General features: G+C 46.5%; 2 protein-coding genes across 3 annotated transcripts in view; one reads left to right on the top strand and one right to left on the bottom strand.

The window, feature by feature from the left end:
• The window catches only part of LOC146809721 (uncharacterized), a 614,997-nt gene extending 609,307 nt beyond the window's left edge, over positions 1–5,690 (bottom strand). Inside the window, exon 1 of one of the 2 annotated variants that reach the window (XM_085616561.1) lies at positions 5,565–5,690. The gene's annotated coding sequence lies outside the window, so the exon portion shown is untranslated. The remainder of the gene's footprint in view (positions 1–5,564) is intronic. The other variant, XM_085616559.1, reaches the window with a different exon arrangement.
• The window catches only part of MPV17L (MPV17 mitochondrial inner membrane protein like), a 145,550-nt gene continuing 125,990 nt past the window's right edge, over positions 4,248–23,807 (top strand). Inside the window, exon 1 of the mRNA XM_085616564.1 lies at positions 4,248–4,373. The gene's annotated coding sequence lies outside the window, so the exon portion shown is untranslated. The remainder of the gene's footprint in view (positions 4,374–23,807) is intronic.

A 23,807-nucleotide genomic window follows, 5' to 3' on the forward strand; every position in this document is an offset into this window, starting at 1 on the left:
AGGTTCTTACAATAATCCAGGGGCAGCTCCGTCGTAATGGCGGTGGAGCATCGCCCCACTGGTCAGGGTCAGTCACAATTTTTTTTTTATATGTGTGATTGGGAACTCTCAGCCGTCAGTCACTCCCTCCCTTCTGTGGATTTAAAGTAGTCCTCAAACTATGTAGGTTTTAGCGTTCTATTTTATTCTACAGGCTCTAGAGTTTGGTCTTTGGCACATGTATGAGTAGTAGGAAGTCAATGAGACACATAAACAACACAGGTGTGGGGTCCTCCACGTCAGAGTCCTCGTCTCTCTCTCTCTCTCTGCTCCCAGCTCCGGGTTGAGGTAGGCGAGCGTGGACCCAAAACAAAACAGAGTAAACAAGACTGGCTTTAGGCTTCTATACTCATGAAGCACATGGAGAGAGGGGGGGGGGGGGGGCAAGTGTACCGTCACCAGTCTCTAGTGTTATGTGCCTAATGTGAGGGGGGAAAACAAGTGGTGACTTTTAGTGATCCCGGGGGCGGTGCTCCTGGAGAGGTTTTCCCTCGTTGTCTCCCTGGCGCGTGGCTCTTGTTTGGCTCCTCTGGTGTCCAGCTCCTCTGTGTCTTCCTCCGTTCTCCTCGCGGACGTGTCCCTCTGTTTGTCCTGTCTGGCTTCAGTCGAGTCTTGCTCCGGTCCTCCTGAACGCTGTCCCACAGGCCTCTCGAGACTTCCAGCCGTCTCAATCGCGCGTCCTCTCTCAGACGCTAGAGCGTCAACCCCCCTTCTGGTTCTCGCGTCGACGGCAGCCATATTGGATTGGTCTGCGCCGCTCGCGAGGGGGGACTTCGTCACAATATGTAAACAGTAATATCATGACTCGCTCTGGCGTGTATGCAGAGCGGGCCGGGCCATGACAGGGAGGAGTGGCAGGCTTTTAGAAGTGCACATGTCAGTTTGGCCAGCTGTCTTAGGCTGGCCAGACAGACATGCGCACTTCTATTTCTCCAACCCCGCTGAATTGGAGAAAAGCCACAGGCTCCCAGGCACTGTCTGAGCAGCAGACCAGGCTACTCAGTCCAATCCTGGTGCTGCTCGCATAGCATGAGAGCAGCGTCGGTATTGGGTGGGGAGCCTGTGCTTTCCAAAAGACTATCAGGAGAGAAGCACCGAGGAGGCCATCGGCGTTGAGGCAGCGGCAGGTAAAGTTTTTTTTCACATAATATTTCTACCCTCAAACCCGCCCCTCCCCCTTCTCGGCCTGCCCCTTCCCCCCACTTGTTGTGCAGAAGCCGCCACTGCAATAATTTAGCATTTAAGATACAAAAGCGGTGAAAAAGCTTTATATGCAAAACAATCAAACCCCATAATTTGGAATGATGCTGAGGAACTGTGCCAGCCAGTGGCCCAAGCAGTTGAACCCTATCCATTGTAGAAATGGGTGAGCCAACAAGTTAACAGGAAGAGCCGAGCCAGAGCTAAGTGAAGGGTCTGGCTTGGTTCTTAGAGCTCGTGCACGATTAGAGCCCTGAAAAAGTTTGCCATGAAAATCATAGAGCAAACCTCATATCAAATATGGTAAAGTCTCTTCAAAATTTAAAAAAAATAATATTTAACATGTGGAAATGTTGGCATTAATAAATCCTGCACTTTTTAAAAGTTATTGGTGTTGAACATAAACCACTAGTGAACTAAGAGGCAAGACAGTTGTCATGTAAACCTTGTTCGTGGCCCAGATTATTACAGAGCCACATTGTAGTCTATTGAATCAAACACATAGGTTTTTGTACAACTAGTATTCTGAACTCACATATTTGAAAGTGCTTTCATACAATATAATGAAGAAAAAACTGTTTTGGTGAAATAAAATATTTGCATAAGATCACCCAATCTGAACAGGAAAACGCAATTTATTCATCTTTTCTGGTGTCACATTATACAAATTAACCACTAAATGGGTACCTATGTGTACTTTTTCTTTTATTTTACCGCTTTTGGTGCAATTTTTATAAAGTGCACACTCGACCCAGAGGTGTTGGAGCACTTCACATGAGCACCAGTTACATTACACAAGGTTGCTTTCATTTTTATAGCGATAGGGAGAGTATGTGATTTTTATAGCATCACAGGATGTTTAGCCAACACGGATACACAAACCTGGTTTCCCAGTTACAAACTTTGCAGCTCTGTCCCGAACTCTACATCCTGGATAGTGGGTGCGAGAGCATAAGGCAGGCAGACGCCACTTGAAAGCAGTTGGGGCCGGCATGACTCGAGGGTGTGGGGGGGTGGTCGCACATGGGTTCGCGCTGGGGGGAGGGAGGTTAATTTAGAAAATATAAAATAAATGTACCTTCCCGGGCCTTGAGCCACCTCTACTTCTGGACGTGTCCTGCGGAACAGGAAGCAGACAGCCTTCCTCCCCTCCCCTAAGCCAATCACAACGCTGCAATGGCAGTGTTGTGATTGGCTTGGATGCCGACCACACAGGCGCCTACTCGGGGACCATATTCTCCATATAGGCTGCCTACAAGGAGAAAATGCAGAGTGCGCATGACTGGTTTGGATGGCCCTGGGGCCGACCAAACAGTCAGCAACTTCAGAGTGGGCAAGCCACTTCTCCCCTGCCCAACAGCAGGACCGCCCACCCGCCTGTCCCCAACCAAACCCTTCTGCATTCTCGCAGTGCAAGATGCAGAAACATAAAATGGTATTTATAATACAATTTTATGTTTCTGCTTCTCACACTGCTATGCTCCTCCGCCCACAAGGAGGAGCCGCCCCTGCTTGAAGGCTTGGCTCGTTATGGATTCAAGATTCCAGCAGGACATCAAGCTAAGCCAGAGCCAGGCTTCAGGCTCGAGCTGGACTAGAACTTTCAGTGGCTTGCCCACCTCTAATACATAGCTGCCTTCATGGCTTTCAATGGCTATATACTGTCTGGTACTGAGTACATGCAATTCTTTGACATGAAAGGGAGAGCACTAGCACTTGTCAGTAACAAACGGGTAGTCTGACAAAGTGTTTATATAAAATGTTTACATTTCTGTTTCAAGTAGTGTCCGTATTTGGGTTTGGACCCTATGGGACAGCCTATGGGGACATAGTTTCTACTGTTAATCCTTTGCTTGCAATTGAAGTGTGAACATCTTATGTGATTAAAGCCATATACTTAAATATTTACAATTATGGAGAACAGTCATGCAATATAATATATAAATACGATTACTGCCCTGTATACAAATTTGAAAAATCACCTAAAGCTGATATTTTTCCTCTTATCAGTACATACTTTAAACATACTTTAAACAGTATTTTTTTAAACAGTAAATCCAAGAAGGAAACACTTTAAATGTGTTCTACAGCTGCCCTAATGACCCCTGACTGATAACTAAAGTAAACAGAGAGAGAAAGGCCCTATTTGAAGTGAATACGGACGATTTTGCATAAAGTGCTAGAAAAGTATCATGTCCAGGCCTTTGCAGAATGTTAAAACGTGACCAGATGGGCGGTATTTTTCTCTGGGAATGATAGCAACCGTACTTTGGTTCATTCCACAGATCAGATTCCATATATAGGCTACATTGGTGGTCGCCTATGCCGCGCACTCTCAGCCCCACCTTGTGGGAAGTGTCACTCTAGAGCAGAGGTCTTCAAACTGGGGGTTGAGCAGGGGGCGGAGGGAGACCTTAAGTGATCCCAGGGGGGCAGGGGGGATGCCAGGCTCTGGCCAAGAGAAGCATCATGCTTTGTTTGAAGTGATTAAAAATGAGCAGCAGTAAGCCACTTTGTAATGGGCCGTCACTAAATGTATGTGTAAAAGGGGTCACAGAATGTAACTGCAATGTTTAAGTATGTTTAGACATTGGCAATTTAACAGAATAACTGTAAAAAATTGAGGGGGGCAATATTTTTTTTTATGGTGGGGGGGGGGGGGGGGTAGAAGTTTGAATACTACTGTTCTAGAGCCAGATGAAGGGAACGCTACACGTGTGTCGAAAGAGGTAGGCTGCCAACAAATTAGTTAAGTAATTTCACTAGGCCGGGGACTCGGGAGCTAAGAGAAGTTAAGACAGCTCTGACTCCCCTATGTTTGCATGATTGATACCACTCTGCAGGAATGTTGGCAGATCCTCTCAGAATGAGGGCGGTATATGACACGAGTCGCTACCAGATTGGCGGCCCTGTCAAATCGGCAGCCTGGGACAAGCGGACGGCAGCAGGGTAACAGGTGCCCAGCAGTGGCTGGCACCGCCCCCAGCGTGGCCGTACGTAGCCAGAGCCTCATAGCAACGCGACAGGAGCCGGTGCCGACTGCTCCGACTTCAGCAAGCGGCTGCCAGAGGAGCTGACCCTGCAGTACTGCCGCCCTCGGGGCTCCGACCGAGTGCTAGAGCTGCCTCCGAACTGTAAGTTTTACTTGAGCAATAGGGGGCGAAGGGCAACGAAGCTGGGCCGGTGTAGGGGGGCCATATGCTGGCAGACATCTAAAAGTGGGGGTGGACAGGAAAGTTATAAGGCGCTGCCGTGACCAGAAGTTATTTGGCTAATGGATGTCATGGGTGCGTTGGCTCGGCCATAGTGCCCATCGCCCAAACAGAACCGTGTCAGACAGAAGCACCTCATGTCCCGCCGGAGCCACGGCCTCCCTGGCGCATGCCAGTCAGTTCCGTGTGGCTTCTTCCACGAAGATCCCTCAGTGTCACTAGGTAGAGGATGCTGATACACAGCACCATCTGGCTGTCACTTCTCTGACAGGCTGTCACCCCTGAATCGCCCCTCCCCTTTAACTCCCCGCCCATAAGTCCTCATCAGAGTTAAGTTCCACAGCTATCCAGGAAGCGATGGCTCAGCTCCTAGTCCGAGTACAAATTGAGTCACTTGAGGGGGAAGGGGAATGGTCATGAAATTCACATGGGCAGTGCTCATCACCCCAAACACCATAACCAGGTCTCTGAGCCTCTGCCTCCTCGAGGTACTGTGCCCTCATAGATCTCAGCACCACACAGCCCTGTCTGTGCTGCAGCCATACAATCAGAATTCACATCATACTGTTCTGATAAATCCAGTTTCAGAATGCTGCAGCCCACAGATTTGCAAAGCAGTGTTGTTTCAGAAATACATACACACTGCCACTCACAGCAGGCATCCATTTTGCTGTTGAAATGTCAAGTACGTAAAATAAAAATTTGACATTTTCTGCATAAATAGCGGCCACCAATGGAATTTGACAGGTGTGGTGTGCACTGCTGGGGCGCTGCCCAGCCCTTTCTGCAGGTGCTAGCAGAAGGGCGGCGCAGGCCTGATGGGTGTGTGAGTGCATTGTGTGTGTGCTAGAGACGGCGTGCACGAGAGGGGGCACGGCAGCTGCAGGGGTAGGACTGTGCCCTGCGCACTCACTGCGGCGGAGAGATCGGTGTGCCGGAGGGCCCATCTTCCCGCACAGGACAGCCCACGGCGGCCGAAGCTGAATGCGGAGTCCGAGAAAGGTAGCGTGACAGAGGGGAGCGGGCGGCGACCTGGACATGACATGCCCGTGGAACAGGTCGAGAGGCTCAAGGGTAGCAGGCTGCGCTTGTCGTAGTGCAGAACCTACTTACCAGAGCGGTCCTTCCGGTGTCTGCCGCCGGCGGCGTGGAGTTGGCACCGGGCTGGCGCGCAGGCTGGCTGCACAGTCATTCAGTGCGGAGTCGGCATCACTGCACTTGTCGCTGGATCCCGCCCACCGAGAGAGGGCGGGGCGTGCAGCAGCTAAATACAGGACCACGGGCACGTGCAGTCGCCGGTGCCTCGCCGCGAATGAACACAACTACCGAACGGTTCTCGGCCAATCCTAGAACACGGTACAGTGCCCAGGGCCCCAGAGTCAATAAACAGCCGTCAATAGCCGCTGCCGCCAATCCCGGGACGCTGTGATGTGTGGGAGTGCCATACCTAGCCAATCTTGGACTGACAGGAGATCCTGCAGCCAATCCGATAGCAAGAGCTGTCCCAGCCCACCTTGGCCACTGTGCTTTGCCCACCTGAGAGGCTGTCTCCTTTGTCAGCCGCAGCCCCGGGCTGCTATGGGACAACATATATAAAAGAGCAATAACGGTGAACGGCAACCGGAATTCCGTCCCAGAGTTACGGTCAATCAGGTAACATTCTGATTCTCCCTTTAACCATGCCGCATTCTCCGAAATCGTATACAATGAATGTGAGGTGCTACTATGATTCTATTCACGATTACTGTAAATGCATTTTTTGGAGAGATGGACGAGCAGTCTGTCATCGCTGTTTCCAATCACGATAAAAGAGTTCAGACTGTTAATGTGCCTGAGCAGAATCTGTTAGTGTAGTCTCATATTTGTATGTCACATATTCAGTCATTTTAAATAGAAATTTTGAAGTACACGTACTCACTCGAGTACCTGTTTGCGCATGAGAAGTGCTGGTACTTTCCCATTTAAGTATTGCATTAGTGCTTAGAAGTGAAGGCACTCTCTCTTCCAAAATAAAGAAGTGCAGGTACTCGGTACTGGACAGTACCTGCCCATTTAAAGCACTGTATGTATTATGTAAGATAGCTCATTGCTTTTGTAGTGAAGACTTGTGTTGGCTGCAGGTAGCAAGTTACAATTCTGCCTGTCCAGTTGCACAGGCACCTGATTCAGACAACTCCATGTGACCTGCAAGTCATATTTTTGAAATTTGCAGGTTTAGCTTAACCTGTATTCTAAGGTTGATAAAGCAGACTCCAAAGGGTAGTTTTAAGTGCTGAATACATGTATGCATTAAGGACTATATACATGATTATTTTCAGTACACTTACACATATAAAAAGCCAAACCTGTTATTTTTAACAAAACACGAACATATCTGCATAACGTATATATACCTAGAGCAGGAGAAAGTTCACAACTCTTTACAGACATTCTCTCTGTCTAACTTAGCAACCATTGAAGTAAACTGCAGGGGCTTGCTTAGTTTCTCTCGATGGGCTGCTGGATGTGGTGGCAAGGTCTTCTTTTCCAGCTTCTGACATCAAACTGTTATCCAGTCAGGCACCATGTAAACAAAAGGTATTCGACTCAGGGCTGGGCTGCTTCATTCTCTCAGAGGTTTGTAGCTTGGGGATAGAGATGTAGTATGTCGGGAGAAAATGTCAGGAGGAAACAGAATGAGACAGAGCCGAATAGTAGAGCTGGCGATACAGAGAAGTTGATGACTTCTGTTTTGAAGGACTTACGTGCATGCCATTCAATGGCTATCCAGTTTTACATGGCTTTAAGTCAACCATTGGTCCAAGACTGGTGGTAGGAGGCGAAAGAAAGGAAACAGAATCTCATTTCGGTATCAGAGTGAAGGTGATGGGAGAAATCAAAGGACTAGATGTTTTTGAGGTAGTGATACACTACCTACAATTTCATACTAGAGCCCCATATACTGAATTGGAACCACAAAAGATATACAACAGAATTGACTGGTTAATGCCTCGCCAATACAACTCGGGAATAGACAATTGATACTAAATGTGAAGCCCCAATGAAATCTGCTGTAACAGGAACAGCCAGAGATGAAACACGTGTTGACAAAGAGCATACACGACTACAAGGAATTTAAAGAACTATTGAAGCCACAATCTCAATTCTAATTTGTGTGTGCCTGGAGAACTTTGTTGCTAATTTCTGGACCTCTCCAGTTGAGGAAGAATGGATGGCTCTCCCTCCTCCTGAGCACCAGGAAATATTTGGACACCAAAGGGAATAAGACTTTCAGACTTTATCTGATTTATGTGGGGAAGTGTGCCAACTGTCCCAGTCATTGCACCTCCTTTGACTTAGGTCCCGAATGACGGTAGTAGGACAGTGTGCAAAGATTATAAAGTTCGGAGTTAGCTCCTTCTTGTTGGCAGTGAGGAGCTGGGTTAAACTGTCACTGAGATGAGCGACATACAGTGTGGCTTTTAAAGATGAACCATTCAAGGATTTTTAAGAAGAAAGGGATCATGGATGACAGGTCAAATGTGTGCATATGGCAAGGGATCCGCTTGCAGACTTAAAGCAGGTTGGGTAGGAGCCAGTAATAAAGGAGTCATTTGAAGAGTTTACTGAAGCAGAACAGAACTTGACATAATAGGTGCAATAGAATGGGGGCTGAAAGGTAAATACAATGTGCACCATGGGTTCGATGCCCTGATATTGGAATGGGCCCCGCGGAGGTCAGTAGGGGATGAGTAGGGATGGTTTCAGGCAGAGCTAAGAGTAAGAGTGCAAGATGGAGGCAATTTAGATGAAACCAAGGTCTTGTTGGTATAAATGAGAAGACAACCTTAAGAATAGAAGAGTAGAATGCACCTAGTCATGTGTAAATCTAAATGAACAGTTTTCTTATAGTGTTTTGAGTGGGTGTTCAGTCCACTCAAGGTGATTACAATTTTGGCAAACACAGGAATTGAGGTGCAGGCCAGTAACAGTTTGCCCCGAGGTTAATATTTTGATCAAGCATAGCCGTGTGATGATTAGAACGTCCATCTTCACTTTTGAAGGCTACAACATTTGTATGGGGTATACCATAACAGGAGATAAGCACTCGAGCTAATTTTGTTTGTAGGGTACGCCACAATAGGAAGGTGAGACAGCCAAGGCCTGAAATTTGTGTTGTAATGGAAGGAAGCACTCTAAGACAGATCTGATCCCCTTCCCAGAAATGCACCTCGCCTGAGATGGAAGCCTCATATTGTTGTAGTGAAAATTGAAACACTTCTCACACTATGTTGGCTATGTGAATCCTGAGAAGAGACACCTGTCCCCGAATTCCAATTACTTCAGCAGTGTTGGTCTCCAAACAGATGCCTTCAAAGCAGAGAGTGAGGCAGATTAAGACAGTAATATAATGAAAGATATCTGAAAAATACCAGGCAAGTCTTGGCTGCAGTCATATTGATACTATCCACACAGTCCAATGACAATCGATTAATGCAGTAGTTGAGTGTTGAAATAAATGTTAGAGGTGGTGAATTCGGGAGAGACAGAAGCTCAAAAACAAGAAAACGTGCATTCAGTAAGAATTGTCAAAACAGTTAACCTGTGCTTCGGGTTAATGGTCCTAGCTGGGAGTGCTGACAAATAAACATGACTGGAGATATACACTGCTCACTATCGAAAGCTATGTTGTTAGAAAGAGAAGCAAAGTTCAGTGCAAACGCATCTAACAACTAGATCAGGGAAAAATAAGAACTGCAAACTGTTCCTGAAGTCTCTCAGGAAGATTGCAGTTCAGAAGCACAATAGGCAGCGCTATTGGGTAACTTCATTGTGAGCACATATTTGCAGCTCATCTGCATGCAAAATAGTTCTTTTCAGTGCCAGGGACTACTTTGGAAAAGTGCACTTTTTGAGATATTTTTGCTTTTAACTAGTTTTATTTGTTTATAGTGACAAGGGCCTGGCATCTCCCCCAAAAGCAATGTTTTACAAAACATAACAAACATACATGACAAAACAAGCAGCGACAAAGCCACAACAAGTATGACAGCTAATACCAGACCTATTGTCTTTGGAAATGTTTGTTTTTCATTTGGAATAAGTACTAACTTATTCCTAGATGTAGGGTCCCATCTTGGCTGTGCAAATTATATTTTCTCATACAGCTATGCATCTCTTAATATCAGCACATCCTCATAATACCACTCCTCCATGAGGATTCCAATGGAAGCACAACTACATCCCCTAGTGAAGTACCAAGAACAGTTAAAGCGTGAGTAGGTGGGTCAGCCTACCTTCCCAATACCTGGATAAGAACATATTACTCGAGGAAAAAATGCATGCATAACATCATATATGCACATGTATGTGCTGAGTCAGTTTTACACTGCATGCTATAGCTGCCAATGCTTGTTTTTGTATTGTGGGCTAGCTTTTTATAGCATGGGCTAGTTCCGGGGGAGCACTGCACTTTATAGAGAATTGATCATGTCTGTACAAATGCCTCAAGAATGGGCTGTGAAAGCAAATTAATTAACATGAACATGAATTAATCTAGTAGTTGAATGCGCAATGATAAAAGTACAGTTTAATGCAGAAGAAGATACACATTTGAAATGTGCTGATTTACAAAAGGCAGTCATAGAAACCCAGGCAGGCCATAGAAAAGCTATGAAGCAATTTTCCTTTAACTAGAAGCAAACGCAATATTGCTGAAATGTGCAGAGCGTGAATCAGAAGCCTGACCTTAAAATGACATGCTTAGAAATGTTGTCATAACTGCAGAATGATCCAGTTTAACAAATGCATTATCTTATAAACAACATTTTAATAATTAAATGTCATGAACTTCCTGCTTTCTCATGTTACATATAACGTTTGAATAGTATAAGTTGTGCATTTTAAACAATGATGCTTGATTCGTAGTTAAAGGAATGCATTACCTAACAGCGATTTTTTCTTTTAGTTAATAGTTCATTGTTCGTGCAGTGAAACAAATTTAAATGTAGAAGGTCAATCTATGTTTTAAGGCTCATAGAAACCAAGCCCAATGTTTCCAGAATTTAACTACGCTAGAATGACTGTAGCTAACCTTGTGATAAAGTGTACAAGCTGCATGTATTTTCGCAGGAACAGAGGAGCTGAACCTGCTTACTGAAGAATGCTGCCATCCTATTGGTTCATGGTAGAAGAAACCTGATATAATATTTTAACATGTTTTCCTTTTATTTGAGTGTGTGTTCCCAGGTAGATGCAACACACACACTTTTACTTTCCATCCCAGACCCCTGAGGTTGTGGCTACTGCTTCCCTTTTGCCTGACTTTTCTACTTGGATTTTCAACAGATTGCTACTGCAACTGTATGCCAATTAGCTTGAATTTAGTGAGACCTGACTGATTCCTATGAACTACTCCTTATGGGAAGTTCTGCTGTTCTAATTTGGCTTTGAAGCTTTATTCTCATCTAATCTCACTCTTTTAGCTTTAACCAAGACTTTTCATGGGTTCCTAAAATTCTGATCTTAGAATAGGGAATTATTCCTTTTTGGAACGCGCTTACTGCTCTTTATATTTGATGCTATGCTCTAACCATTCTTTTGATGAGATTTCTGTAAACTTATTTGAAATATGGACTAAACGAAATGAAAACAACAAAAATGAAACATTGCATTAATCTCTTAATGAGAATAAAGGGTTTAGAAAATTGGGCTTAACCCTGTACATGATGTTAATTTGTAATAATACTAACTAATTAGGGCTCCCGGTTTTATGGTATATATATTTTTTTGACATTTCAGTCTTTATTTATCCATATTTATTGTTTGCTAATTGTATCTGTATTTATCCATATTTATTTTGGGTTTTGTGGAAAAATTAAGCTGAAATTGGTATATTTCCACATTTATTTAACCGATAAATATGCACTCGTGCTTGAATACCTACTAGGTTTCAATGCTGTAAACACACACAGAAGATAAATCAATAAATCAATGCACTTATAAGAAAATATGCACATTTCAGTATCAACCTTGTGCATATCTACTGCTGTTAAAGCCTCTTTACTAAAATGTCCTTTCTTTTTAGCCCCCTTACCAATAATCCACACAGCTATTGTCATGGCAGACAGTATTTGAAATTACACAAAAAGCAACCCAATTTCCGTTTTTATCCACATTTAAAAATAAATACAGACAAGAAAATACATTTGCTGTCTATATTTATCCGTAAAAATCAGTAAAAACCGAATACAGGGAGCCTTATAAATAATTATTAGGGCCCAGTCTGCTCTATTAGACTATTTACCATAAAAGCATATTTACACCAAGCAGAATAAAGTACGAGTTGCAATTTGACTTATAACCAGTTATTATATTATAAGGTACTGAAACAATTGCGTATCACCATTTGCTCTAGTTGAAAACTGCTAAATTGTAAATTGAAACTAGTAAAATATATTTGATCCCCTTTCGTGGTGTGCTGGACTGAGGCATTCTGGCTAGTTGGTAATTGCCCTATAATTATAGATACCCAGAATTTTGCAGCTTTGGTAGAATACTGGACATCCTCATCCTTGACAGAGTATTAATCCACGCACCTAGTTGGGTGCGGAGGTTCTGATCACTGCATCCCAGGAATTTCTAGACAAACCAGCCTGCCACCAAAGCACGTTTATAACCTCAAGGGGGGAGCATGGTTCGGGAAGACCCTCCCTCTTCCTGCTCTGTAGATTGACAGATACCACAGCCTATGGAAGCTTGAGAGCGTTGTAGCGTCCGACGTTACGTGTACGGGAAGCCGAAGCCCTGAATGGCCTGCATTGTGCCCTGGCTAGACACATTAACCGGCTGAAGGTGAGATCATAATGCCCCCTTTGTGTGGTATAATCGCGGGAGGGAGTAGGGATGGAGAACTGCTGCAATCTAGGCATGGCGTGTACAGCGCCTGCACGGTCCTATTTGCATTCCCATGTGTTTGCGGACTTCAGTCAAATGTAGCATGCAAATGGAAAAAAATTGAATTCTTCCTCGGGGATCTTGAGCAGGAGTATTTTTTTCATAAATCCGCACGTGGCTCTGAGTGTCGGTATATCTGTTGCAGTATAGCATGTCTAAAGAGTTGTTCACGGGTTCCGAAGTATATATAATTGTTCATTGTGTTCAGGCAAGGTTTGTCGTGACGTGCTCCACGTGCCGGTTACAGTTTCTAATACGTCAGGGTCGTCTTGGTGTCTCTACCTCCAACATCGATAACACATGACCACTATTGTGTTGTGTAAAAATAGTCCTTGCAGTTTGAGGTACTAAGGGTGGAGTAGCTGGCGGTCTCCCTTGTGGAAGAGGTACTTTCTATCCATTGAAAAGGGAGCAATACATTCTGGTGCAATCTTTTATTGCCATCGCTGTAATTTTAGGTTTTCGAGCTAAATTGTCACAATAGTTTAGTTACTCGGAATCAAGTTGTGTGTCGCCGGACGTGTTGTTTCTGCAGCATGCATAGCATCTATGAGCTGCTCTGAGCACAGCATAGCCTTGAGAACAGAAGTAGAGTTAAAGTTCTAGCCATTCTTATCAGGTGTGACATTTAGCGTGCTGTGAGCGAGAGCTTCCTTTCCCTGCCTATAGGGCTGAAAGTGAAGTTGCGTCTCCTTTTCGCATCGCCAGAATTAGTACTGGGTATGGTCTTCTCGTCTGGGATCGGAGTCCTATGTTCTCAGACTGGACTTTGATGAGCCATGTTACGGTATGAAAACCCTAATGAAATTGTTTCCTAGGGTTGAAAATGGAGTCTGTCGAGTGTTAGAACTGGAAGTTGAGTCTGGCCGCTGGATAGGACTTGGCCATGAGAATAAAAGGGGGGTCACTTCCCTGTATAATTAAGTGAAGCTGAATCAGTCTGGGTCTCCCCTTCCCAGCCATACGAGGGCTGAAGCCAGAGAAGTGAGTTGAGGAAAGGGGATCTTTTTCAACCGCAGCACACAAGCACCGTGCCCCTAGTGAAGGGTGGGTAAAACAATGAATGTTAGGAGGGCACTAGGTCACTGGCAATCGTTCTTAAGATTAGAGACTGGCATAGAAGCATGAGACCCATTCCCTCAAAGGCGCTTGGTCACTTGTAGATGTCAATGCTGGTTCATCTAACTAATACGATCTCCCAAATAACACTATCTAGACTCTTCCCTCCTCTATCGCTCCTTTATCCTTTTCAGTCAAACTAACAGACTCACATGTCCCCTGCTCAAATTAACAACTTAAATTTCCTTATACTAATCCTTCGGGATCCGGAGTAGCGTTCTACTCTCTGAAAAGCACTTCCAACACCTCGTCAGGGGTAGTAAGCGCTATATAAATAATTAAAATTATACAAGCCCTAGTTTTATAGCTTACCTGTGCTGCCTTATTACCACTCTACTTCTTCTCAGTAATACAGTTACTTAAATCGATTGGAATCAAGCCGATGTATTGCTTGCAACACTACCCTTCAATAAGGCCATCATCCTTGCAACCTAGCACCAGCTTCCTAAAACTGAATTACTAGTCTCCAGGCAAGAAAGCATCAGTCCCCTATGCAATAGCATTGACAAGAACACAATCGTAGCACAGGACACCACAGAGCCCTTGCACTAGACAGCAATAACCACACCAGAGATCCCCGGCCCTTGCACTAGAGAGCAACAACCCTGGCACAACAAGCAGTCGTCCTAGCACAGTGAGCTGCTGCCTTGGCACACAGGTCATCTCCATGGTACAGTGAACAGTGCTGACACACTGGACCAGGGTTCTTGCTCTCCGGAGCTGTTGTGCCAAAGGCGCCCTCTTTCACATTGAGGCTGATCCTCTAGTGTCAAAGAGCTGGTTATTTGGTTCCAGAAAGCTTATGCTTCTGTGGTCTGTAGACTTGTTCTGGCTTTGTTCCTGGTGATGTTGGTGCCTGTTTGAGCAGCTCATTTGGCACAGTGAGCAACCCTCAACATATCTGAGCAAATTTATCAGCATAACAAGCAGCCCTTTTAGAGTTGAAGGCATGGATAAAAGTTTCATGTTCGAGGGCCTTCCATAGCAGACAGTAAGATTAAGGAAATCTGGTATATTTGTGCAGTGGCATGGCATGTTGAAGCAGCTCTCTAGCCCATTGAAGCAGCACGCTATGGTAGGCTGAGCCATGCTATTAGCCATATCCTTGGATGTTAGATCAGGGCTCTAGCATAAATGGCAGAACTGTGGGACATCTAAGTAGTGTAAAGATGCACTATGAGAGCACCCAGCATATGATGTCCTCATCATGGCTGCCTGCCTTTGCTATGGTTTGGTGAACTTTAGTTAAAGTATGGATGAGGTGCAAGTTTCTGTCACATCTCAAGAAATGAAGTTTAACCTGGTTTTCCAGTGTACTGAAATTATGCGTCACGAAGAGGGCTCCTGTAAGTCACCCATGTTCTTTGTAGTAAAATATAGTATTCTGATAGATGCAATGGCTGATACCTGTTCACCGTATGCATTTGTCTTATTTGAGGTAACGCAAGAATTGGATAACACAAGATTTGCATAAAGCATCTCCTGGTGTACATGTAGGTGATTGTACTGATATACCGGGATATCTGATTGGCAGGATTGCTTTTAAAATTTCATGATCATAGAAAACTAATATGTTGAACGGAATGGTCAGCATGCATTGGGTGTGTGGCACCGAGGAAAGTTGAATATCAAGAGCATGGGCTTTGTGCTGATAATCAGGGACATAGCTATCTATGGTGTAGTGGCACAGGGCACATAAATGTGAGGGGGGCACTGCCTCAATATTATGAGTTTTGTTTCCTACCCAACGAGGTGTAAAGGAAGACTATTCTACTTAAATGTAAGCCCATGACAACCTGTCTACATCACTGCCGACTATCAGTTTAAGATACCTATCACATGAACATATTGAGAACACTTAGGATGTGTGAAAGAGTTTGTGCATAAAATAATATTGAACAAAACCGCAAAATCCCTTATGGATAGAGCAAGCAATGCATGTTTAAATGTAAGAGAATATAGCATAGTTTCTGGACTAAATGTGCAAGGACTATGTTATTGTACTTGTTCATTTTGTATTGGTTTCTCCTGTGGTAGTAGCCAAAAAGAAAGTAGGAGGTTTGTGTAAATATATAGATATAAAGCCATTAAGCAGAAATAAGTACGGGCAATTATAGCCAGAATTCAACATGGCCAAATGTGTATTTCTTCTTGGATTTAAGAGTGGCTTTCCATCAGATTGAATAGGCTCATCAGTCAATCTCTAACCAGGTTTTTTGAATCACACCAGATGGTGCATTTTAGTATCTATATTTGCTCTTTGGCCTTTCCTCTGTAATATTTCAGAAATTAATTAAGACAATATTTAAGAGGTTTAAGGAGTCTACTGCCCTTGCGGGTGATATTTTAATCTTTACGAAAACAGTTTCTGAACATGCCTTTCTCAAAGTTGGGATACGGTGGATCCACGCTTGGCTGTATAGTAGGAGGGGAGTCTCACAGGTCATGTAATCCGTAACTGTGTCTGCATTGAGAGATTGGTACTGCCAGGCGTTCAGGTGGGGGTGAGTGCCCTAAGAAGCTTACTAGGGGAGGGTAAGCTTGATCAGTCCCCTACGCGTGGGTGCCGCTGTAGTTCAGAGAGTGGCACTGGCTGTTTTGTTTTTGCGTGTGTGGCAGTAGACGATAGGTCTTTGGCCCGGTGTGACCCGAGAACCTCGCCATATGCTGCTGCTTGTCTCTTCATTATTAGTCAGTCATCTGGACCCTTCCCCACGTCTCACTTAATTGTCGTGGCACAGTTACGTGAGGGAAGTGTGGCGCTGGAGATGGACCTGCACGTTCCACCTGGACATTTAGTGGCAGGCTATGCAGCAATGGGGGCTATCTCGGGCTTCCTGCTTCCTCACCCTCCCAGCCCAGACTCTAGAGCTATGCTGCGCTGCGGGCGGGGGGTGGCCACCGTGTTCAAACCCACTACCATGTCAGTCTCAGGCAGGGCAGCAGCCTATGTGCACTTCATAAGGCAGTGGTGCCTAGTAGTCCAGTCCCCTCTCGGGGATCCAGCGCTCCGTGGAGAGTGCGAGCCTCGGCTCAATACAGCCCCCGGCCTCCAGTGTTGTCACAGCACCCCCATCTCACCTGATTCGACCGTTGGTCACCAGTGCCAATTCATGCTCGCAGGATCGCACCTTGTTCCTCCGGTGTGGCAATGATATCTTGGTGCCGTCGCAGGCCTGGGACCAACAGAATCCCCGGGCCCCCTCACCATTCCACTGCTCTCACCGCTCCTGGAGATTCAGGCGGCATCTTCTGTTGAAGGCCTCCATTGACTCCATTGACCGCGGAACGCTCCGCACTTCTTCGAGCTTGTTGTTTTGCGTGTCACCACTGTCGCGGGCCTGGGCTCAACAAGGCAGATGGACTCGGATGAGTGCAATCCACTCCTGTTTCATCCAGCCTGCGAGATGGAGCTCTGACCTTGTTCGAGTACTCGTAGGGGCGCGGGGAACACTACAGGGTCTCTCTCGTGGCGGCGGCTATAAGTGCATCGCCACCCTGGCGCCTACATCTTGGGGAGCCCTGTAAGCGTCACTCAGCATGTAGCTCTTCTCTCTGCCACACCTCGATTAAGGTGCTGACTGCTTCCAGCTCCGGCACGGAGGCTCGACTCTCTGATGCTCGTGCTGTTGATTGCTCAGCCAAGCCCCACAGCCTCAGGACCCGCCACTAGGCCTGTGTCACTTCTTCCTCCCTGGCGTGCGTTACTTCTGCTGTCTGCCCCGGAGTGCTGGGCTCTATCGCCAGGCGCGGTCGTGGATGTCTCCAAAGGATTGTGGGATCTGTCTCTCTGGGTCCTGCTCCGTGCGAACCCCATCGCGGCCCGCAATACGTGCGGACACGGAGGCGGCCGACCCAGGTACCAAATCGCCGCACGGCTCTCAGCTATTCGTCCCTCCGCAGGGTGTTAGTGCTTGCCACGTAAGGGGCTCGCTAGGTGAGTGGACAGCGCCGCAGTCTGGGCTATTGTGGCGGATAATAGGGCCGAGATGTGGAGCCTCATTCGAGTGCGACTGCCATCTTGGCTGGCTAGCCATGCCCCCTCACCCCCTAGGGTATGATACTATTAAAATAGAAATCTGTGTAATCTTTTGGCCAAAGGTTTGAAACATAACAATTCTTTAGAGACCAAACTCGGTCTTTCTACCTGCTCCCAACTGAAGCTATCACTTATTGAATGTAATAAGGTAACCCAATATTATCCTATTTTGCAGTAATGAAAAACAAATTTAAGAGTTTTTCACTACCAGCACATGTAAAAGTTAAAAGTATGTGTCCAGCTTTTTAAATACACTGCACCTTGCCCAATGGGCTGTTTAGGCCCTACCCTAAGTATGACGTATAGGTATTAAAAAGGTAGGTTTAGGCCTGGTAGAAGGGTTATTTTGTCAGCTCGATATGTCAGTTTAAAAACTGCATACACAGGCTACAATGGCAGGCCTGAGACATGTTTAAAGAACTGCTTAAGTGGGCGGCGCAATCAGTCCTGCAGGCCCACTAGTAGCATTGAATGTACAGGCCCTGGTTACCAGAAGTACTATTTTACTAGGGACTTTTGCTAGTAAATGAAATGTGCCAGTTGGGTGTGAGACAATTTCACCATGTTTAAAGGGGAAGCACAAGCACATTAGCACTATTTAGCAGTGGTAAAGTGCACAGAGTCCTAAAAGCCAATAAAACAGGTTCAGAAAACAGTAAGGTGAAGGCAAAATGTTGGAGGATGACCCTGCAGAGAGGACCAAATCCATCAATAACTTTTCCAACCTGTTACTTATTTATTCTTTGGCCAAAATAATTTTGGTCATTTTGCAAGGGTCTGTCCGTGACCCAGATTTAATAGTGAATTTTGCTCCACTTGCTCAACTGTGACCAGCATAAAACGAACACATTGGCTGTTGAAGAATATGGAGTATTAGTTCCGGAATTGAGAACTCATGTCAAGTAATAGTCAGAATCCTTCTCAGGGTGAACCACAAAAAAACACCAAATAAACTTGTGCTTATCCCGCTAGTACCTTGCTACAGAAACAGTCAGACTTATCTTAGAGGCAGTATGTCAAGTATTTTTGCAATACTCACAGCAGTAAAGCAAAATCACAAAATAAGAAAAACTCCAAACCAATTTCAATCAATCAATCAATCACGCGTTTGTTAAGCGCTGCTACTCATCTGTGAGGGTCTCAAGGCGCTGGGGGAGGGGGGTTTCGCAGGTTCCAGTCCATCAAGGAGGTGGTCTGTCAAAGAGCCAGGTTTTGAGGTTTCTTGTGAAGATGGGGAGAGATGTGTGTCTGAGATAGAGAGGGAGGGCGTTCCAGGCTCCGGCTGCGAGGAAAGAGAAGGAGCGGTCGCCTGATCTGGTCTTTCTGGTGCTGGGGACCACGGCATAGGAGAGCTGGGCTGATCGTAGGGTCGTTTGGGGTGCATGGAATTTGAGTCGGCTGTTCAGGTATTCTGGTCCGGTGTTGTGGAGGGCCTTGTGAGCGTGGGTGAGCATCTTGAAGGTGACTCTAGCTTCGATGGGGAGCCAGTGGAGTATGCGCAGGTGCTGGGAGATGTGGCAGTGCCTTGGCAGGTTGAGGACCAGTCTTGCGGCAGCGTTCTGGATGTTCTGTTGCTTCCGTGTGAGGTTTTTGTTTATTCCGGCGTAGAGTGCGTTGCTGTAGTCAAGTCTGCTGGTGACCAGGGCGTGAGTGACGGTCTTTCGGTGTTCGAGGGGGATCCATTTGAAGGTCTTGCGTAGGAGGCGGAGTGTGTGGAAGCAGGAGGACGACACGGCGTTGATCTGGCGGTCCATTTTGAGTTCGGAGTCCAGGATGATTCTCAGGTTGCGTGCGTGGTCCGTGGGGGTGGGCGGACTTCCGAGGGCGGGGGGGCCACCAGGTGTCGTCCCAGGCGTCGAGGTGTGGACCCATGATGAGTACTTCTGTTTTGTTGGTGTATGGTTTAAGGCAGCTGTTTTTCATCCATTTTGCGACGACTTCCATGCCTTCTCGAAAATTGTGTCTGGCGATGTTGGGTTCGTTGGATAGGGAGTGGATGAGTTGGGTGTCCTCTGCGTATGACACAATGTTGAGTCCGTAGGTTCTGACGATGGGGGCGAGCGGAGCCATGTAGACGTCGAAGAGGGTAGGGCTGAGGGATGACCCCTGGGGGACTCCGCAGGTGGTTGGTGTAGGGTCCGAGAGGAAAAGAGGGAGTCTGACCCGCTGCGTTCTGCCGGAAAGGAAGGAGCAGATCCAGTCGAGTGGCTTATCTTGAATCCCTGCGTCGTGGAGTCTGCGTATTAGGGTGCGTTGAGAGACTGTGTCGAACGCCGCTGAGAGGACAAGGAGGATGAGGGCTGCTGTTTCTCCTTTGTCCAGTAGGGTGTGGATATCGTCTGTTGCAGCGAGGAGGGTGGTTTCCGTGCTGTGTTTTTTTTTCTGAAGCCGGATGGGGAGGAGTCGAGGATGTTGTGCTCTTCGATGAATGTGGCGAGTTGGCTGTTGATGGCTTTCTTGATGACTTTCGCTGGGAAGAGGAGCAGGGAGATGGGTCTGTAGTTTTTGTGGTCGGTGGGGTCCGCCGAGGGTTTCTTGAGGAGGGGGTTGATCTCGGCATGTTTCCAGTCATCGGGGAACAATGCGGTTGCAAGGGAGCGGTTGATGGTGTTGCGGAGCATGGGTGCGATGGTGTCGGCGGCTCTATTGGAAATGTGGTGGGGGCAGGGGTCCGTGGGGGCCCCGGAGTGGATTTAGTTCATCGTCTTCAGTGTGTCTTCAGTGGTGAGGGCTGTCCAGTTGTCGATCGTTGGCTTCATGGTGTCGGGGGTGGTTGGTGAGGGTTCAGTGTGTTGGTTGTCTTCATCGAAGTTGTCATAGATGCTCTTGATTTTGTGGTGGAAAAAGGTGCTGAGTTTGTCGCAAAGGTCTTGTGCGGGTGGCATGTCGGTGGACTTGCTGGTAGGTTGGGGGAACTCCTTGATGATGTTGAAGAGTTCTTTGCTGTTGTGTGCGTAGGTGGAGATTCTGTCTTCGATCGCTTTTTTCCTTGTTTTGTTGGTGGTGGACATTGGTGGCGGCTCTGAAGTTGTTGTGGGCTTCTGTGGATTTGGTGTTCCTCCAGTCCTTCTGGAGGCGGCGGCAAGTGCGTCTGGGCTCTCGAAGTTTGGTAGTAAACCATCTAGCTTTCATGGCTTTTTCAGAAAACTAGAGTAAATTTTAATATCTAAAATGACACCAAAACAGTAGAAATCCCATACATAGAAACTGTTATGAATTTTTAAAGTTTAAGGTTCAAACTAGTGTTGAAAAGTATTTAGTGCCAACCGTGATCATTTAGTTGTCCTTCTCATGGACAAAGTCAGGAGCTGACCACGGTCGGATAGCCTAACCATGTACGTCCCTGTGAAAAGTTTTACGTTCAGACTTAGGGGTCTATTATGATGTAGGGCGGATCGTCACCGCCCTCATGGCGGTGGCAATCCGTCCTACATCATACCCCGCCCGTCACCCATTTCCCCCTGCCATATTAGTATGGCGGGGGGACCCCGGCGGACGGAAAGACCGCAAGTTTTCTGCTGGTCGACCGGGCGGAAAAAGGGCTGGATATGGTGGCGGTGTCTGCTAGACACCGCCATCCATATTAGCATGGGCAGCGGTGCAGGGCTTTCCATGGTGGAGACCCCGCCATGGAAAGCCATGCGGATGCTGCTTTCGGGGGCCTGTTGCGGGCCCCCAGGATATTGGGGGTTGCACATGCGGGGTACCTATGGTCAGTGCTTTAAATGGGAAAAAATAAGTGCAGGTACTCATTAAAATGAGCTACAGGTTTAGTGAGGGGGCGGGGCTAGGGGCGGGGCTAAAGGCCAGACATGATGATACTTAACGACTTCTGTATTAGTTGCAGCACACACCAAAACAGGAGAAATGTGATATACACAAAGCAAGTTAACTTATTACACAAAATGAAAGAGAAATGCGATAATATGTTCACATTTCCTTTTTTTTTTTTTTTTTGCAATAGTTGCACCTTTTTTAATGTCATACTGTTAATTGCTGTTTGCACAATACTATATATTTTTAAGCATACGAGTAGGAAGAAACTGAAAATACCCCCACTTCGAACAAAAGATCTTATGGCACCAAGCAAATGAAGCAAACAATCATGACCCTCCCCAGAAGAAATCTCTTGTCTCTTCCATCGATCTATCCATTCATCCTTTCATCCTACCATTTACCTGCTGATGCCCACCATTTAACCTTTACATTCTATTGTCTATTCAGTCTTTCATCAATCATTCAGTTTTTCACCATTCCGTCTATCCACCCTTCATATCCAAACCTATCCATCCATCTCCAAACCTATCCATTCATCCTTTCACTCATCCATCTCTTTCTCCACCTTTTCCCTCATCCATCAATCCATTCGCTCATCCATCCATCAACCCTTTCACTCTTTTATTCCATCCACCCTTTCATTCCATCCACCCTTTCACTCAATCCCTCCTTTCACTCATCCATCACCCACCCTTTCCTTTATCTATCCAATCTTTCACTTATCCACCCATCATCCGCCTTTTAGCCAATCATCCACCCTCTTTCACCCATGCATGCTTTCACTCATCCATCCATCTATTCATCCATCCACCCTTGCTCACTCATCCATCCACTCACTCACCCACCCACCATCCCTTTTTTTAGTTATTTATGAATCTTTGTCGCCGAGCAGACATGTACACACAAAGTGCCACCCATTTTCTTTAAAATACCTCCTGAGAGTGTCTTGATTCTCTCTCTTTCTCTCACTTTTTTCTTACAAAAAAAGGCATACAAATGCAGGCAAACACACAAACATAGCAGACACACAAGGGCAGAGATTACTTGAGCACCAGTTACATTACAGAAAGTCACATTAATTTTTTTTTAGGCCTAGGACAATTAAGTCATTTGCTCAGAATCACAGGATGTTAAGCTGAAGCTGGGACTCAAAATTATTTTCATAGTTCCTTGTTAGGCAGCTCTGACCGGCCCTAACATTACATTCTCTCAATATTTCTATCTGGGAAAGATGCCTCACAGCCTATGAAAACATAACCCCCCCCACCAAGGCCTGAAAGACACTGGAGCCAAGGTGCTAACAACAGGCACACATCAAGGCCAATTCACTAACTCTCCCCCTTTCCCAGCAAACTATAGCTTCAGGGCGCTAGCCTGGACAGGGAGCAGGGAAGAAAAGCAGAGAGACCCTTAGGCACCATCCCATCGCCCAATGTCCGCCTTCCCAATCTGATGCTGGGTAGCGTGTAATACCCCCCCCCCCCCCACACACACACCCCCTTCGCAGACTCGTGTTGAGAGGTGCATTCATCTCGGGTGTCACTCTGTAATTAGATTTGTGGGGTGGGGGATAGGCTCAGAGTCCCACACCTACAGTGTGATTGACTGGCCAGGGTCTGATTGGACCCTTCACTTTTATTCACAGAGGGCCGCAGGGCATTCACCACCCTAAACAGCCCTTAAGTGATGCTAATGAGCCGATGCTGGATTGCTCAGCAGCGGCTCCATTCAGTGGCATACACTGCCCCTCTCTCCATTCTGCCTTCTCTTTTTTGCCAAGCAGAGCACTTTCTGCGCAGCACAGTCTCCAGTGCCATCGAGCCTGCACTGCCTGACTTTCCCCTGAGTACCGGTACTGTCCTTGGCGAAGGAAAAGTTCCGGTACTCAAAGGGAGAAAAATAAAAAGTGCCGGTACTCCGTACCGGTGAGTACCGGCCCATTTAAAGCACTGCCTATGGTACCCCCCTACATTGTCACGGTCAAGGTGGCAGGCAACGCGCGGTGCCTGTCACCTTGTGCATGACAATGCTCAACGTGCATTCCCAGCCTTGTGGCGGGCGGTACTGTGAGCACCGCCCGCCACAATGCTGGGAAAAGAGGATGCCACCGCCACAGTGGCGGTGGCATCCTAATTGCCATTGCGGGACCGCCGCACCACTGGCGGCCAGTCCCTGCACCGCTAGGGTGCCATCCTAATAGATCTCTAAGTCTTTGGAATGGAATTAAAAAATGTTGAGCTGGGCAAGGCAGCAGGCTGTGGCTGAAGAGGGCTTCATGTCATTGGATTACCACAGAACAAAATCTTGTTGATGCTGTTGACTTTTGACGTGAAAGCCCTGAGCAAGAGAAATTTGAATTTCTCTCCCAGATAAGGTACCTCACCAGCTAGATGCTTTTCGCGCTTTTGCCCAGTGAAGATTTTTAGTTTTGGACATAGTCACATTTTAAGAACTCGGATTGTTCCAGCGGGGCAAGGCTGCAGGTT

Source organism: Triturus cristatus, chromosome 7 (assembly GCF_964204655.1).
Source record: "Triturus cristatus chromosome 7, aTriCri1.1, whole genome shotgun sequence".
NCBI lineage: Eukaryota > Metazoa > Chordata > Amphibia > Caudata > Salamandridae > Triturus > Triturus cristatus.